The sequence below is a fragment of the Hevea brasiliensis genome, chromosome 3 (assembly GCF_030052815.1).
Source record: "Hevea brasiliensis isolate MT/VB/25A 57/8 chromosome 3, ASM3005281v1, whole genome shotgun sequence".
NCBI classification, from domain to species: domain Eukaryota; kingdom Viridiplantae; phylum Streptophyta; class Magnoliopsida; order Malpighiales; family Euphorbiaceae; genus Hevea; species Hevea brasiliensis.
The window spans coordinates 44,207,612-44,225,025 of record NC_079495.1 but is presented as its reverse complement, the minus strand read 5'-3'; the positions used below and the strand labels follow the sequence as shown (position 1 = coordinate 44,225,025).

Genomic DNA, 17,414 nt, shown 5'->3' with positions numbered 1-17,414 from the left:
ATCAAATTCATACATCTTGATTTGGTGCTTTCCATATTGTTCATTTCATTCTTGAATGTGGGTTTTCAAGTTACCAATTACTTGAAGGTTCACATCATTTTTATTGGCCGAATATGAAAAGAGATGTTGAAAGAGTATGTGTTAGGTGCGTTGTGTGTGCTAAGGCTAAATGATGTGGAATGGCATGAAGAAAATTATAAAGGATTAAATTTGGTGAAAATTAAGCTTGAAAGTGACCAGGTGTCATGTGGAGCATTAGGTTATATGGAATAACCTGTGGACATGCATGCACCAGATCCAACCCATGTACATGTATCTGCTGGCACCTTTTTCATGGAATATTCCTTGCTGTTATAACCACCTCTCTTTTGGACTTAATATTTTCTTTGAATTACACAACAATCTGATTGTGCTGGTTCAAAGAATCAAATTCATACATCTTGATTTGGTGCTTTCCATATTTTTCATTTAGTTCTTGAATGTGGGTTTTCAAGTTACCAATTGCTTGAAGGTTCACATCAGTTTTGGTATCAGAGCAAAGGGACGTCCAAACAAGGTAGATTCTCTATTTGCTTCTTATTCTTTGTGTTTCTTACCTTCTTCATATTTGCTGTTTGGCTCTTGGGGTTTAGTTGGACCTGTTTGTTTAAAAATTTGTTTTGTTGAGTTTGTCTTAGGGTTTTGGGTTAATCAAGCCAAAGCCATTATTCTAGCTATCCATCATGCTTCCTTCATTTTGATATCAAGCATGAGAGATTATTTGGTTCATTGAGTTCGACTTACCTATTACGCCTGAAACTTTACCAGCATTATTTGGGTGTGTTTAAGACGTTGGGTGTAAATTTTGGGGGTTGTTTGATATTGTTTGCCTACTGAACCAAAATTTTGCGGCAGACCCGATAAAATTAAGTTCACATAGTAAATAGACCCAGAAATTCCTGAAAATTTACAGGGTGATTATACCCCACTTCAGTAGTTAACCGTTTGTGTGGGGAACCAAAATTTTGCGGCAGAATCAATCAAAATATGTTCACATAGCAAATATACCCAGAAATTTCTGAAAATTTACCGGGTGTTTGTACCCAATATCAGTAGTTCCCAAATTAAATTTCAGCTTAAAATTCATCCGTTTGTGTGGGGAACCAAAATTTTGCAGCAGACCTGATCAAATTAAGTTCACATAGCAAATGAGCCCATAAATTCCTGAAAATTTACAGGTTGTTTGTGCCACATTTAAGCTATTCTCAAATTAAATTTCAGCTCAAAATTAATCGTTTGTGTGGGGAACCAAAATTTTGCGACATACAAGATTACATTTGATTTACATAGTAAGTCTGTCAAGAAAAGCCTGAAATTCTTGCAGCAATTAGTCTGTTTTGGGTTGCATTTGCCTACTCAATTTTAGATCAAAATACACTCGTTTGCTTGATGATTCTAAATTTATGCAATTCTTGGTGTATTGTGTGAACTACTGGTAATTGTGATAAGTTGGTGGCAAACATGGATATTTCAGCTTGATATCTCTTCTTTAGGTTGTCTCTTTTCCAGCTTACTACTCTTTTATTTTGGTGTCTTCTTTCTTGATTCCTTATTGCATTACATTTCCATACTTGAGCTTTTCTTTTCTTGATTTCTTGAGTCACATTATTGCTTTTTTTTACTCGTTTTGATCCGTCGCGTTCAAGAATTTTATTGTGTGTTAAATTTTTGTGAGTACAGTCTTTGTTTGAGTTACTTGAGTTTGATAAGAACTTGTGGACATAGCCAAGAGAGGTAAAAGGCACAGAGTGGTGAGTTCATAAGAGGGGAAATATCTTATAAGATAGCAGAAAATCAAGAATTAGAATGTTCCCCATTTTCCAGGTCAGATAAGCAAGGTAATTATGCCAACCTTAGCTTATACACAATAGGACAACAATTAACAATGGTAGAAACTCAACTTCAGACATTCAAATCAAGGGAATACAAGCCTGAAAGAGGAGAAACCTCTAAAACATCCTCAGAAAGAAAGGTTTTATTTAAACCTGCAGATCTAGAACAGTCACCTATTAAACTAGGAGACCAGTCAGAAATAGAAAATGAACTAACTAAAAGGTTAGCAGAATTAGGATTGGAAGCTAAGGATTCTAAAAAGAAAACCATAGCCCCATTAACTAAATCTTTGAACATTCAAGAAGAATTAGAACAAAGGTTAAAAACCTTAAGTATTGCTCCTTTAAGTCAAGGACAAGAAGAAACTGAAACTGAATCTTACTAGAGTATTTTGTTAAGTTTTTTTTTTTTGTTAGACATAAGAGAATACCCATATTAAAAGTACTCTAAATTAGAAATAAAATTGTTGAAGAGTTTCAACTTTGTTTCAAAACTTGAGTTCAATGTTAAACGGATGCAACTTTTAAACCTAGGTATTTTATTTATTTAACTCACAATTTTTGTGTTTTTAAAATTTTTTTACTACCCAAAGGAAAATTTAAAAATTTGGGCAACAAATTTTTCAATTTTGGCTCTAGAAATTAATGATAATCTTAAAGATTCATTAATTAAAATTCTCTTAAATGAGCCAGAATCAGAAGAAGATTTAGAAGTAAATGTTCTAGACTACACTTTAGAAGAGTCCTCTACTGAACCAGAACCAGAGTCATCTTGTGATGGAAAATGTGATTATTACAAATCACTCTGTACCTTAAATGGTTTATGTGTCTTAACAAAAGAACAAAACTTGATGTTAGATCTTATTGATAAGATAGAAAATCAAGAAGAAAAAAGAGCAAAGCTAGAAGAATACTTGAAAAGGTCCATTGATATTTTGTTAGAAATTCTATTCTTAAGTTGTTAAGAATATGAGTGACGGTATTTCTAGCACAAAGTATCACAAAGTATTTCTAGTACAAAGTATCATAGATTGGTTCATAGACGAGGATACTTCACACAGGACATGACTTATCCAGAAAGATTGCATTCATGTTTGTTCCCAATGTATTTATATGAGATATAAATAAGATGGAATTGATACGGTTTCTACCCTTAGTTGCTGACTCTACTAAGAAGAAAGACCAAAGGACTGTCTTCAAAACAAGCCAAGAAACTCCCTTGAACCTTCAACCCTTCACCTTGAAGATGGAGAACTGAAAATATAATTCCCAAGAAAGACAGCCAAGAACAAGACTAATTCACCTATGCTGATGAACAACCTTGAACATATAATAAAACTTAACAAATCAAGGCAAGAATTTGCTAAGAAAAATAGAGACAGTTCTAAGAAGAACTTTGAAGCAAAGCTCTAGCAATTTTGCTCAAAAAAATACCATATGAATTCTGTTCTCTAAATGAAACAAAAGAAGGCTAATATGGGTGGGTGTATTCTGCCAAGACATTTCAACAACCATGGGACATGTGCAATTCTTGGTTAATACACTAATCTCTCCAAAAATAGATACAAAGTTCAAACATTAATAGAAAAGTCAGATTTGGCAGCCTACAAATGAGAGACAATCTGAAAAGAGATGTTTTGTCTTGAAGTTGAAAGTAGTAACTTTGCTTTTCCTATAAATAGTTGAAGCATGGCTGGAGCTCTTGGACAAAGTTATGGCTTTCAATCTTTGCAAAATGGACAAAAGCATCTTCAAAAAGTTGGTGGAGATGGGCTGCCAATTGTGCTGCCACCTAGGCACTCCACATGGACGCCACATTGGATGCCAACTAGGATGGATTTGCTGAGGTGGCTGCCACATGTATGCCAACTTGGACAGATGCCACTTGGTCTCTTGGCTCCTCAAATATGCAAAGGAATGTACAGCAAGGTTGGCTTCCCTCTTCCAAGTCCAAACCGAATACTTGCAAGAGGTTGGACTTGGTGATGTGCTTATGCACCAAGCCTTGAAGCTTCTTAGCCATTGCTCTAGTTATTGGCCCTTGGTGTGGAATTGGTGCAACCGGTTCCTCATCATCCTCTCCCTCTTCGAAAGAATTCGTCCTCGAATTGTCATCATCTGCATAGAAAGGAGCAAGATCAGTCACATTAAATGTAGCACTTACACCATACTCACCTGGAAGGTTTATCTTGTATGCATTGTCATTAATTCTCTCTAGCACTTCAAAAGGTCCATCACTCCTAGGCTGAAGTTTTGATTTCCTTTGTGTAGGAAACCTCTCCTTTCTCAAGTGAACCCATACAAGATCACCAGGTTGGAACACCATCTTCTTTCTCCCCTTGTTAACTTGGGCTGCCCTTCTCTCATTCACTTTCTCCATTTGTTGCTTTGATTTTTGATGCATTTGTTTCACCATTTCAGCTTTCCTTTTGCCATCTAAACTAGCAAGCTCATTAGTAGGCAAAGGCAACAAATCTAAAGGAGTTAGTGGGTTAAAACCATATACAAGTTCAAATGGTGAATAACCAGTAGATGAATGCATAGACCTGTTGTATGCAAATTCTATGAATGGTATGCACTCCTCCCAAGCTTTCAAGTTTTGTTTAATCATTGCACGTAGAAGAGTGCCCACGGTCCTATTTACAACTTCTGTTTGCCCATCCGTTTGTGGATGGCAAGTGGTGGAGAAACAAAGTTTGGTTCCTAATTTTCCCCACAGGACTTTCCAAAAATGGCTTAGAAATTTCACATCCCTATCACTAACAATTGTTCTAGGAATGCCATGCAATCTAACTATCTCCCTAAAGAACAAAGAAGCAATGTAAGATGCATCATCAGTCTTGTGACATGGTATGAAATGAGCCATCTTGGAAAAACGATCAACAACAACAAAAATACTATCATGGCCTTTCTTTGTCCTAGGTAAACCCAAAATGAAATCCATGGATAAATCTACCCAAGGTTCACTAGGAACACTCAATGGCATGTATAGACCATGCGGCCTTACTTTGGACTTTGCCTTCATGCAAGTCACACATCTAGCACACAATCTCTCTACATCCCTCTTCATGTGTGGCCAATAAAAATGTTCCTTTAAAATTTCTAAGGTCTTTGCAACCCCAAAATGTCCCATTAAACCACCAGCATGTGATTCTTTAACAAGCAACTCTCTAATTGAGCATTTAGGCACACATAGAATTTATCATTATGCCTATAGAATTTATCATATGCAGCATGTTCACAAAAGGCAAACACTTTCCCAAAGTCATCATCATTAGCATACATTTCTTTCACATGTTCGAAGCCTAAAAGTCTAGCATCAAGCATGGAAAGTAAAGTGTACCTCCTTGAAAGTGCATCAGCCACCACATTCTCTTTGCCTTGCTTGTATTGAATCACATATGGGAAACCTTCAATGAATTCACTCCACTTGGCATGGCGCTTGTTGAGCTTGTTCTGGCCCTTTAAGTACTTGAGTGACTTATGGTCACTATGAATGACAAACTCCTTTGGCCACAAGTAGTGTTGCCAAGTCTCAAGTGCATGCACCAGAGCATACATCTCTTTGTCATAAGTGGAGTAGTTCAATGTAGCCCCACTTAGCTTCTCACTGAAGTAGGCAATCGGTCTCCTTTCACCTTCAAAACAGCTCCAATACCCACTCCAGAGGCATCACATTCAATCTCAAAAGTTTTAGAAAAATCAGGTAAAGCAAGTAAAGGTGCAGAACACAATTTCTCCTTGAGTGAATTAAATGCATGCTCTTGTTCTTCCCCCCACTTGAAGCCCACATTCTTTTTTACAACTTCATTCAAGGGTGAGGCTATGGTACTGAAGTCCTTTACAAATCTCCTATAAAAACTAGCCAACCCATGGAAGCTCCTCACATCACTCATGGACTTAGGTGTAGGCCACTCTCTAATGGCTCTTACCTTGTCCTCATCAACCTCAATTCCCTTGCCACTCACCACAAATCCTAAGAAAATAACTTTGTCCATACAGAAAGTGCATTTCTTAAGATTGGCATACAAGTGCTCTTTTCTCAACACCTCAAAGACTTGTCTCAAGTGCAGCAAATGATCATGCATATTTTGGCTATATACTAGGATATCATCAAAATACACTACAACAAATTTTCCTAAGAAAGCACGCAACACATGGTTCATAAGGCTCGTAAATGTACTAGGTGCATTGCTCAAACCAAATGGCATGACTAACCATTCATATAGTCCATATTGAGTCTTAAAGGCAGTTTTCCATTCATCTCCTAATTTCATGCGAATTTGGTGATAACCACTCTTTAAGTCAATTTTAGAAAATATGCATGCACCATGCAACTCATCAAGCATATCATCAAGTCTAGGTATGGGATGTCTATACTTTACAGTGATTTTGTTGATTGCTCTACAATCCACACACATGCGCATGCTCCCATCTTTTTTTGGCACCAAAAGAACAGGTACGGCACATGGGCTCATGCTCTCCCTAACATGGCCTTTTGCTAGAAGCTCCTCCACTTGTCTTTGAAGTTCCTTAGCCTCTTCCAGATTGGTCCTATAGGCTGGCCTATTTGGGATTACAGCTCCAGGCACAAAATCTATTTGGTGCTCTATGCCTCTAATGGGTGGTAGCCCATTAGGTATTTCTTCAGGGAAGACATCCTCAAACTCCTGCAACAAGGGCAAAGCACAACTAGGAATGGATTGGTTAAGGTTAGAAACATTGGTGTAAGCTCCCTTACAAATTAGCAAAGCCATTGGCATACTAGAAAAATATGCAGTCCTCACATCCTTGGCTTTTGCTAGCAAACTGACTTTATTCTCTCTACTCTTCTCAAAACTCTCCTTTTGCCCCAAGCCCTTTCCTTTTGGTTTCGCTCTTTTGGAATTTTCTCTCTTCTCTTTCTCTTCCTCATTTTGCCCTCTTACTTTTTCCTCTCTTTCTTTTCTTTCTTTCTCTTTTTGCACACTTAGCTCGGCCTCTCTTTGTTGTTGCTCATTCATGGTCTGTTTTATCCTTAATTGATCTTCAAAAGCTTGTGCGAGTGATAATGCTGCCAAGGTAACCCTTCGTCCATCATGATCAAAGGAGTACCTATTCCTAAATCCATCATGCACTACCTTCCTATCATATTGCCATGGTCTGCCTAGCAAAATATGTCCAGCATGCATTGGCACCACATCACACAACACCTCATCCTTATACCTTCCAATAGAAAAAGCCAACATCACTTGCTTGTTCACCTTAATTTCCCCACATTCATTCAGCCATTTTAACTTGTATGGTCTAGGATGCTTCATGGTGCGCATGCCAAGCTTCGCAACCATGAGTGTGCTGGCAACATTCACACAACTACCACTATCTACAATCATGTTACAAGTTTTACCATTCACCAAGCATCTAGTGTGGAAAATAGTTTCCCTTTGTAGTGCATCTCCCTCTTCTTCCTTTGCTTGTGCACTTAGTGCACGCCTAACCACCAAAATATTACCTCCGACGGCATGCTCTACATCACTAGCTTCCTCCAAAGGAGGCATACTCTCACTAGCATCATCATCATCAACATCATCATCATCTTCTGATTCGATCTCCCCATTCTGCCTCATCACCATCACCTCTTGTTAGGACATTGAGATGCATAATGTCCCTTCCCTAGGCACCTAAAACATTGGATATCCCTAGTTCTTCCACTAGAGGTATTCTGTCCCTTGCCTTTCTCAGTCACACTAGGCTTTTCTCCACCCCTAGTCTCCTCTTTCTTTTCCTTAGAAACAGCCTTGGAATCATAAGTTTCGCCCTTCTTCCAATTCGGTTTCCATGGAGCATTGTTGCTCGAATTCATACCTACACCCATCTTGAATGCTTTCTTCTTCTTTAGTTGCTTTTCTATCTTGATTGCCATATTTAACATGTCATCAAGCTCTACATAGTGTTGTAGCTCCACTATGTTGGCAATATCAAGATTCAGTCCTTTTAGGAACCTAGCCATAGTGGCTTCCCTATCCTCCTCTACATTGGCTCTTATCATAGCCATCTCCATCTCCTTGAAATATTCTTCCACACTTTTGTTTCCTTGCACCAGCCCTTGCAACCTTTGGTGCAAATCCCTATAGTAATGTTGAGGTACAAATCTGTCCCTCATGATTTGCTTCATCTCATCCCAAGTTTCAACACCCCTCATCCCATTTCTCCTTCTTTTAGTGAGCAATTGATCCCACCAAACTATGGCATAATCTGTAAACTCAACCACTACAAGTTTCACCTTCTTTTCCTCACTATAATTGTGACAATAAAAAATGAGATCCACCTTCCTCTCCCACTCCAAATATGCATCCGGATTGGCTTTGCCTTGGAATGGTGGAATTTTCATTTTGATCCCACTAATGTTACCATCCACTCTCCCTCTCCCTCTTGCTTCCTCCATATTACCTCTTCTCAAGTTTCTGCCTCCACCTCTTCCACCCCTATTACCTCTCATCCCTCTCAGTCTATAGTGGTCATCATGTGTAGCAGAGTGCTGGTCATCCTCTTCATCAGAATCATCATCATTTTCATCCCCCCAATCATCTGTAGGTGGTGCATTGTTCACTCTAGATCCCCTAGCCCTGTTCTGCCCTTCATTTATGTTTTGTCTACCATTCCCACTATTCTGCTCAATTCTTTCAATTCGGTCAGCTAGGTTGCTCAATTGTCTGCCAATTCTCTCCAAATGTTGAACAAGTGCTTGTTGGTAAAAAGGATTATCCATATTAAGTCCACTAGTTTGTTCTTGTGACATTTTTAACACCTGCACAAAAAAGTTAGTAAAACAGAAAACAACCTCACAAATTCACTCAATTTTTGGTCACTCAAGTGTTTGTACTCAGTTTATAGGCTTTTACCCTCCTGGAGTTCTTGCCACTCAATGCCTTTTTCCACTCAAGCTTGCTTACCAAGTTCTTGTCAGAACTAATGCAATTCCAGCAAGTTTAAATCAAGTTTTAATATATGTTCAAGCACAAACTCAAGCAAAACGTGTGGAATAAGGGTTTGTTATGACACTTGAAGCAAGAAATGAAGACACCAAGCTCTAGAGCAATCAAGTGAAATAGGAGTCGAATTAGCTTGCTATTTTTGTAAAACTGTTTTAAGAGCAGCAACAAGACATAGTTTTAGTAGGGAAAATCAAGTCTAGAGGTTCCAGAAAGCACCTTGAAGTTTTGGACTCCAAATTGGCCTAATAGGTGCTAAATTTGGTTCACCAAGTAAACGGTAGAATTTTTATACCAAATTTGATTTCTAAGCTTAATTTCGTCTACAAAGCACCCCTATGAAGTTTTAGAATTTTCTGGGTTGGTTTGGTTTTACCTCCCCCAAAACAGCCACCAAATAGAAATGTTGAACTTATAATATTCCAGCTCTCAAACATGCACTTTAGCACGCTTTTTTTTTTTCTTTAAACCTTTTTTTTTTCTTCTTTCTTTTTGTTCTTTTTTTTTTTTTATATCATGTAACCACACAACAGATACACTAAACACTTCAACAACACACTTCACAAGCAACAAAGATGCAAATAACCAGGTTGTGAAGAAAAAGGTTTAAGGTAGAAAACAACACAAATGTGACAAAACTAGGGAAACAAAGACAGATGCAAGAAAGCCTCTAATATACCCTAAGATTAGTAGTATTGAGTGTAAACTCACTACTAAGCCCTGAATATGTTCAGATTTTCTTACAAACACCAGAAAACACAAGGACTTGAAGAACCTTCAAGGCTGAAACACAAGGAAGATAAAAAGGAGAAAGGAGAAAACAAGAACACAACAAAATGGATGACCAACCTGTTTTGAAGAGAGCCTAAGCTCTGATACCAAATGATACGGTTTCTACCCTTAGTTGCTGATTCTACTAAGAAGAAAGACCAAAGGACCGTCTTCAAAACAAGCCAAGAAACTCCCTTGAACCTTCAACCCTTCACCTTGAAGATGGAGAACTAAAAATATAATTCCCAAGAAAGACAGGCAAGAACAAGACTAATTCACCTATGCTGATGAACAACCTTGAACATATAATAAAACTTAACAAATCAAGGCAAGAATTTGCTAAGAAAAATAGAGACAGTTCTAAGAAGAACTTTGAAGCAAAGCTCCAGCAATTTTGCTCAAAAAAATACCATATGAATTCTGTTCTCTAAATGAAACAAAAGAAGGCTAATATGGGTTGGTGTATTCTGCCAAGACATTTCAACAACCATGGGACATGTGCAAGTCTTGGTTAATACACCAATCTCTCCAAAAATAGATACAAAGTTCAAACATTAATAGAAAAGTCAGATTTGGCAGCCTACAAATGAGAGACAATCTGAAAAGAGATGTTTTGTCTTGAAGTTGAAAGTAGTAACTTTGCTTTTCCTATAAATAGTTGAAGCATGGCTGGAGCTCTTGGACAAAGTTATGGCTTTCAATCTTTGCAAAATGGACAAAAGCATCTTCAAAAGTTGGTGGAGATGGGCTGCCAATTGTGCTGCCACCTAGGCACTCCACATGGACGCCACATTGGATGCCAACTAGGATGGATTTGCTGAGGTGGCTGCCACATGTATGCCAACTTGGACGGATGCCACTTGGTCTCTTGGCTCCTCAAATATGCAAAGGAGTGTACAGCAAGGTTGGCTTCCCTCTTTCAAGTCCAAACCGAATACTTGCAAGAGGTTGGACTTGGTGATGTGCTTATGCACCAAGCCTTGAAGCTTCTTAGCCATTGCTCTAGTTATTGGTCCTTGGTGTGGAATTGGTGCAACCGGTTCCTCATCAGGAATGGTGAGTCTCATGCCATATAACAAATATGATAGGCACTTATACATGATAAGTAGGTCGAACCAGTAACGCTTATGATAAGCACATGGAGTTTACTCTTGTCAATGTATTGTCATAAATCATATAAGTACATATAATCTTTATACTTGAGATAGCATAGTTATCTTGTATATAGGTGGTTTGAGTTTGATACTGCTTTCATACTTATACTGTGTATGGATATATGGGTGTTGGCTCCTACTTGTTATATATGGAGGTAGGTGTTGATCAAGATAGAATCTGTTACCCTAAGTAAATAGGGATAAAATCCTATGTTCATTTAATTGTTCTTGATGTTTCAAGTTCTTGGCCAGAACAGATAGATTTAATCAGAAAAGAGTTTCTGATGAAAGAATCTTTTTAATCAAGAACTGAAATTAAAAGAGAACATAATATTCATAGCAAATAGGGTTTGAAATAAACCATTACTCCAGCTCGAATTGGGATTTTGTAACAGAGAGATTTTAGTGCATGGTAACATATGATTATAGGTTCATTTAAGGTAAACCTTATTACTGATTGGGTGGCTGTAACATGCTATGCTAGGTGTTAACCATAGTCTATGAGGCGCCTAAAATGATTTAGAGAAATCATTTATGGTAAGAAAGAGTTCTGATGATATTAAGAGTTGATATCATATCTCATTGCCAATTAGTGATGAGCCTAGTGAGTCACACATATACACAAGTGATCACCAAGTTAAATGTGATTTAATTAATTACTTAAAGAGTTTAATTAATTAATTAAATAGGTTTGGTTTGCAATTAGATTGCAAAGTCCCTAGCATGGCTTGAAACCAAATCTAGGTTATTAGATGTATATTATAAGTTAAATTTATATTTAAAGTATTTAAATATGAATTTAATTATGAGAAATTAATTAATAGAGATTAATTAATTAATTAATTTATATTTGATATAAATTGATTAGAAGAAGAGAAATAATTATTTTGGGTTGAGAACTCTAAATTAAAATACAAGGGTATTTTGGTCATTTCACAGGGTGACATGTGGAACCATGAGATGGTAACACATGACACTACACATAAACTTGCCATTTGTCTTTTAATCATGTAAGATGATCAAAGTCAAGATTAAGTCTAAGTTTGACGCTTGGCACAATGTGATTGGGTCAATTAAACTAAGAGCCAATCAGAAGATGACATGTGGCAAGGGTTTTAAGTGATGACTTAGCTATATAAGGGAAAGGATAAAAGAAAAAATAGAACAACATGATTTTCTCAAATGAGGTGCCGCTACCTTGTCTTCCTCTTCCTCTCTTCTTCTTCATCTCTCATCAATTCAAAGAGAATTCCCAACACTCTCTTGAATTAAAATTGCTAAAAATTGTTTCTAGTATCCGATATACATCTGTAATCTCTCTAAAGGCAAAACCTGAATTTCTAATTGATTTGAAAGGCTTGAAAAGCTGTTTAAGGGGTTGCCAATGGTGATCTTCGTGTGGACAATCTAAAGGGACAACATCTGGTGTCCTACCCCAAAGGTACCAAACACAACTACAGTGCATCAAAAGGTTAGTGCACTTGTTCTTGATTTAATCTAGGGTTCTAATGAATTAATCTGTTAATTCTAAAATCTTAAATGGCAAATGTAGATCCAAAAACATATTAAAAGTGTTTTAATATACTGTTTAACATTGAAATCAAATAGATAAATAATGAATCTTGCATGATGCATGAGACCCTGGAAGAAAAATTTTGAATTCAATGATCTAAACTTATGTTTTTCATGCTTCCGCTCCTTCAATTGGATGGTGGTGGTTATGGTGTGCTCATTATTATCAAAAAAGTAACTGCAGAAAATAACTAGAATAATTATTAAATGTATCATGTATTTAACCAAAATGATTATGGTATTTTAATCAAATTGTTCCTCCTACTAACTTAGCGAATCCTACACTTCCAAAGTGGAAAACCGAAATTCTAGTTGGATGGATTTCTAGTGGGTGAATGAATTCTTATAATCTTATTGATCATCTCAGGCACATCCATTATTGGAATTACAATAAACTATAAGTGAGCTACTCTTTGCCTATCACATCTCATGTGAGGTTCAATCCTTTACCTAGCCCCTAATGCTCAAAATCTCAGGCACATCCATTGTTGATTTATCTTGCATTAGTTAAATTGATCCCTTTGAGCCAGTAAACATGCAAATAATTTTAATGTCTTCAGGCACATCCATTATTGGCCACCAAACTATTTACATATTTACAAAATCTCATGCTTAACAATTATTCTTAAGAAAATCTCTTAAATTAATTGCATCATATGCAAGTATTTATAATTTTTTAAAATAATTGCCTCAATGGAAGGGCCATGTTATAATTACTTTAATTTTACCATTTCCAGCTTAATCATTTGTTTGGAAGATTTTGTGGTCGGCCTAATTACTATTATGGTCTCACTTTGCACATTATCCATTTAGCATGCATATATCATATAATTGCATACAATCCCATATATCTCATGCATTCATGGATAAACAATAAATATGGTATGATCATGGACTTTCTAAGAGATTCAATTTTGAGCCACCAAGAATTGAATCTGGGTATTCCTAGGTGCATTTCATTCATTCACAAGAGTTGCTGAAGGAGTACATAATCAACACTTGATCTTGAATTCCTCCCACTGGTCCCACCAATGCTCTTGACCTCCTTGATCTTCTTGCAATCCAATTACATAGTAATCCTGATGAGAATCAAGCTACATCCACGCCAAAGGATTTCATCCAAGGTCCAATTACTAGATCTACAGCTAAATCACTTCAGAATTTAATTTGTGAAATCTTAAGGAGCAGGGATTATAAGCTGGAATGGCATGAAGAAAATTATAAAGGATTAAATTTGATGAAAATTAAGCTTGGAAGTGACCAGGTATCAGGTGGAGCATTAGGTTACATGGAATAAACTATGGACATGTATGTACCAGATCCAACCCATGTACATGCATCTGTTGGCACCTTTTTGAAAGAATATTCCTTGCTGTTATAACCACCTCTCTTTTGGACTTAAATGCCCTCATTTGCTACTGTATTAAATTTACTTTTTTGTAAGGAGTTTTTAGTCTTTTGATAGATTAATTTTTATTTGGACTTAAAGCTCCTTTCAGCTATTATTAAAGTATGGATATTATTGTCTTTAGCTTTGGAGCCAAGAGACTATAAATACAAGTGTAATGAGAGAGTGGACGACACACTTTGAATATTAATGAAAGATTGTTTTCGCTCCATTCGTGAGTAAATTGGCTGTTGCCTTTGTTTTTGTGAAGCTCATTAACTTGCTGAGATTTCTATCTTGCAAGGTTTAATGTGCATAATATTCTTGGTTTATTCATTCTCCATATGAATTAGGTCAAGAATCTCATTTCTGATATTTTCTTTGAATTACACAGCAATCTGATTGTGCTGGTTCAAAGAAACAAATTCATACATCTTGATTTGGTGCTTTCCATATTGTTCCTTTAATTCTTGAATGTGGGTTTTCAAGTTACCAATTACTTGAAGGTTCACATCAGTTTTGGTATCAGAGCCTCACCCTGTATGGGTCAGTAGGCCATGTACAAAGGTTCCCTAACGTTCTTCGAGAGAGGTCGGAGTGAACGAGTCATGACCCCGGTTACATCACGAGGACGTTCAGTCTAAAGGGGTCGGGAATGATGCGTCCCACATCGGTTCTGCAGGGAGGTCTTGGGTGTTATATATATGGGTTTGCAAACCTCCCCTTGTTAGCTAGCTTTTGAGGCGAAGTTAGGCATGTTCATATCATTTGGTATCAGAGCAAAGGGACGTCCAAATAAGGTAGATTCTCTATTTGCTTCTTATTCTTTGTGTTTGTTACCTTTTTCATATTTGCTGTTTGGCTTTAGTTCCATATTTGTTTCTTCTTCTTCATCTTGCATCTGGTTCTTTCTTCCTAAACCTTGATTTGCTTCTTATTATGTTTCTGTTAAGCACATTTTTGTTCATTATATGCTTTATACATACAATACTATTTCAGTAGTACTTGGCGTTGAAGTCTTAGTTCATTGCACAGTGTTAACCCTGCAGTGACTACTTCTGATGCTAATTCACCAAAGGTATACTGATTGTAGGGTAAAGTACCATCATGTTTATCCCTAATTTGTTTCTTTACTCGTTCAGCAAATAACGAGGGTAATCCAGAAAGAAATTTTTCTTTCCAGAAATCATACTGATTATCTTCCCTAATGAAAATAAGGGAAAAGAAGGTATCTTTATACCATTTGAAATGAGATAGATCGGGACATCTGAGATTCATTAGTTGTTCCTGTGATCTATCTAGGTACATACTCATAGTTCCTACAAAGTGTAATCCTATTGTACATAACAAGGTGTATACACAGTCTGGTACTTGAGTTTGTCCTGTTGCTGATTGTTCTGTTTTAACAGCATCATAAATTTGCCTTTTTCCCTCTTCAGTTAGGGAAAAATCCCACCAACCTTTAAGTTGGCCTGTGAATCCACATGTAATTGCGTGGACTATTTGCTGCTCACTATTTCCTTTTGATTTAGCAGCAAACGCATACATGGTCATAAAATGGATAGCATTTTTAATTTGATATTCAGATAATCCATCTATGTTCCATTCTACAATTGAAGTTCCATCAAATTGTACATAATTATAACTATTATCTTCAAATTGTAGATTGATTGGTGAAGGCCTAGAATAATAAGGCTTCATTTCGATTGTTGCCCTAGGTTTAGGGTATACTATCCTATTAACTTCTAGAGGTTCAGGTTCTTTAAACATGACTTCTAGAGTGTTAATTTGTTCTTCTGTATTAGAAGAATTTTCAGATTCTGTTTCCTCTTGGTCTTGACTTAAAGGAGCTATATTCAGATTTTTTAATCTATTTTCCAGTTCTTCCTGAATGCTTAGAGACTTGGTTAAAGGGGCTATGGTTTTCTTTTTAGAATCCTTAGCTTCTAACCCTAATTCTGCTAACCTTTTAGTTAGTTCTTCTACTATTTCTGAGTTTCCTCCTAATTTAATAGGGGACTTATCTGTTTCAACAGGTTTAAATAAAACCTTTTTCTCCATTATTGATTTGGAGGTTTCTCCCTTTTCTGGTCTGTATTCTCTTGATTTAAAAGTCTGGAGTTGGGTTTCTACCCTGGTCAATTGTTGACCTATGGTGTATAAGCTAAGGTTGGCATAATTACCCTGCTTATCTGATCTAGAGAATGGAGAACATTCAAACTCTTGGTTGTCTGATACCTTATAAGATATCTCGGTTAATGGTGGATGCACACCTCTTAAGGTTTTTCCTTTGGGAGTTATGAAATTCCTATATGCAGATTCTAAAGTGACTAAGAATTGTTGATCTTCAAAGTCTGGGAAAGATTTTCTTTGAATCTCCAATCTGAATTTCATAAAATCCTGAAAATTTTTTATTCCACCTTTGTCTTGGTACCATTTGTATTCTTTTAAGAACTTTTGCTGTTGTTCTAGTTGGAAAGTCATTTGAAACCATTTTTCAAATGGGCTTTCTTCTGTTGTTAGGGCCATAATCCTTTTAGGTTGCTGGGTCCTAACGCTTTCTCTGTCATAGTCCATGTCTGAGGGTGTTGGGCTTTCTGGCCTTTTAAGGCTTACTGTTTCTTTTGGGCTTGAAGTTGTGCTTTCTGGGCCATATATGGGCTGAGCTATTTGTTCTTCAGTTCTATGGATTCCAATAGAGCTGAATCGATCTAGATCTATTCCTGATAAGGATGTCCTAGGTCTGATAGGTTCTGAAACTACCGTTCTTCCTGAAAACGAGTTTCTGGACCTAGTTCTAGCAAATGATATTGCTACAGTTCCATTGTTTGTTTCTATAATGGACTCAACATCTTCATTTTCTTCCTTTTTAGGAGGAATGGCTTCTTCTAAAATCCAATTGTCAGGTAAATTAACCTGTTCCCATGCAATTGATCTAGGGACCACTAGGTTTCCTTTCTGCAAGTCTGTGACAAAGAAAGTGGTGGTTCCTTTTGGGGTGATTAATTTAGTGGTATCTTCCCTAAGGTTAGGGACTACGGTATTCATGGCTTTGTAATGAATCCTATAAATAAGGATGATATTTTTAGATCCTGGCAACATGTTATATCCTTGGGTTTGTATATCTAAGGATAAAGCTTGCATAATGTTTGGATCTTCAATTGAGATTGTAAAATTGGGATAGCACGAAAAATAAATCGGGCCATCACACAGAGATGATTCTATAATTCCTAATAAGGAATCATTGAAGTCTTTATGTCTCTTATCTCTGACACAAACTAAGGCTGAGGTGTTTAAGCCTAATCTAGTTGCAGGTTTAAGAGCAACTTGTATCATTCCCATGTATAGGAATTGATAAATCTTATGATGTTCTTTTAAGAGTTCCTTTGAAAACAGACTCCTAGAACTTAATCCTTCATGGATAGGAGTGGCTTGTTCTACTGTTTTAATTATATAGTCTGAACTAAATTTAAAACTATTTGTAGACTTATATATTAATTTTGACGAAATAGGAGGTAAGTTCCAATTATTTAATTTATTGTCTATATTAGATACTAATAAGATTTCTTTATTCTTATTTTTTGATTTTTTGTTTTCCTCGGACTCAAATCTAGCGCTTCTAGAGCTACCAGGTAAGCGAGAGAACAATCTGTCCATTGGTTCTAGATCACTGTCAACGACTTACTCC

General features: G+C 36.6%; 1 pseudogene; it reads right to left on the bottom strand.

Annotated features, from left to right (window-relative positions):
* Positions 1–3,430: 3,430 nt before the first annotated feature.
* On the bottom strand, positions 3,431–17,068 carry LOC131178370 (uncharacterized; annotated as a pseudogene).
* Positions 17,069–17,414: the final 346 nt, after the last annotated feature.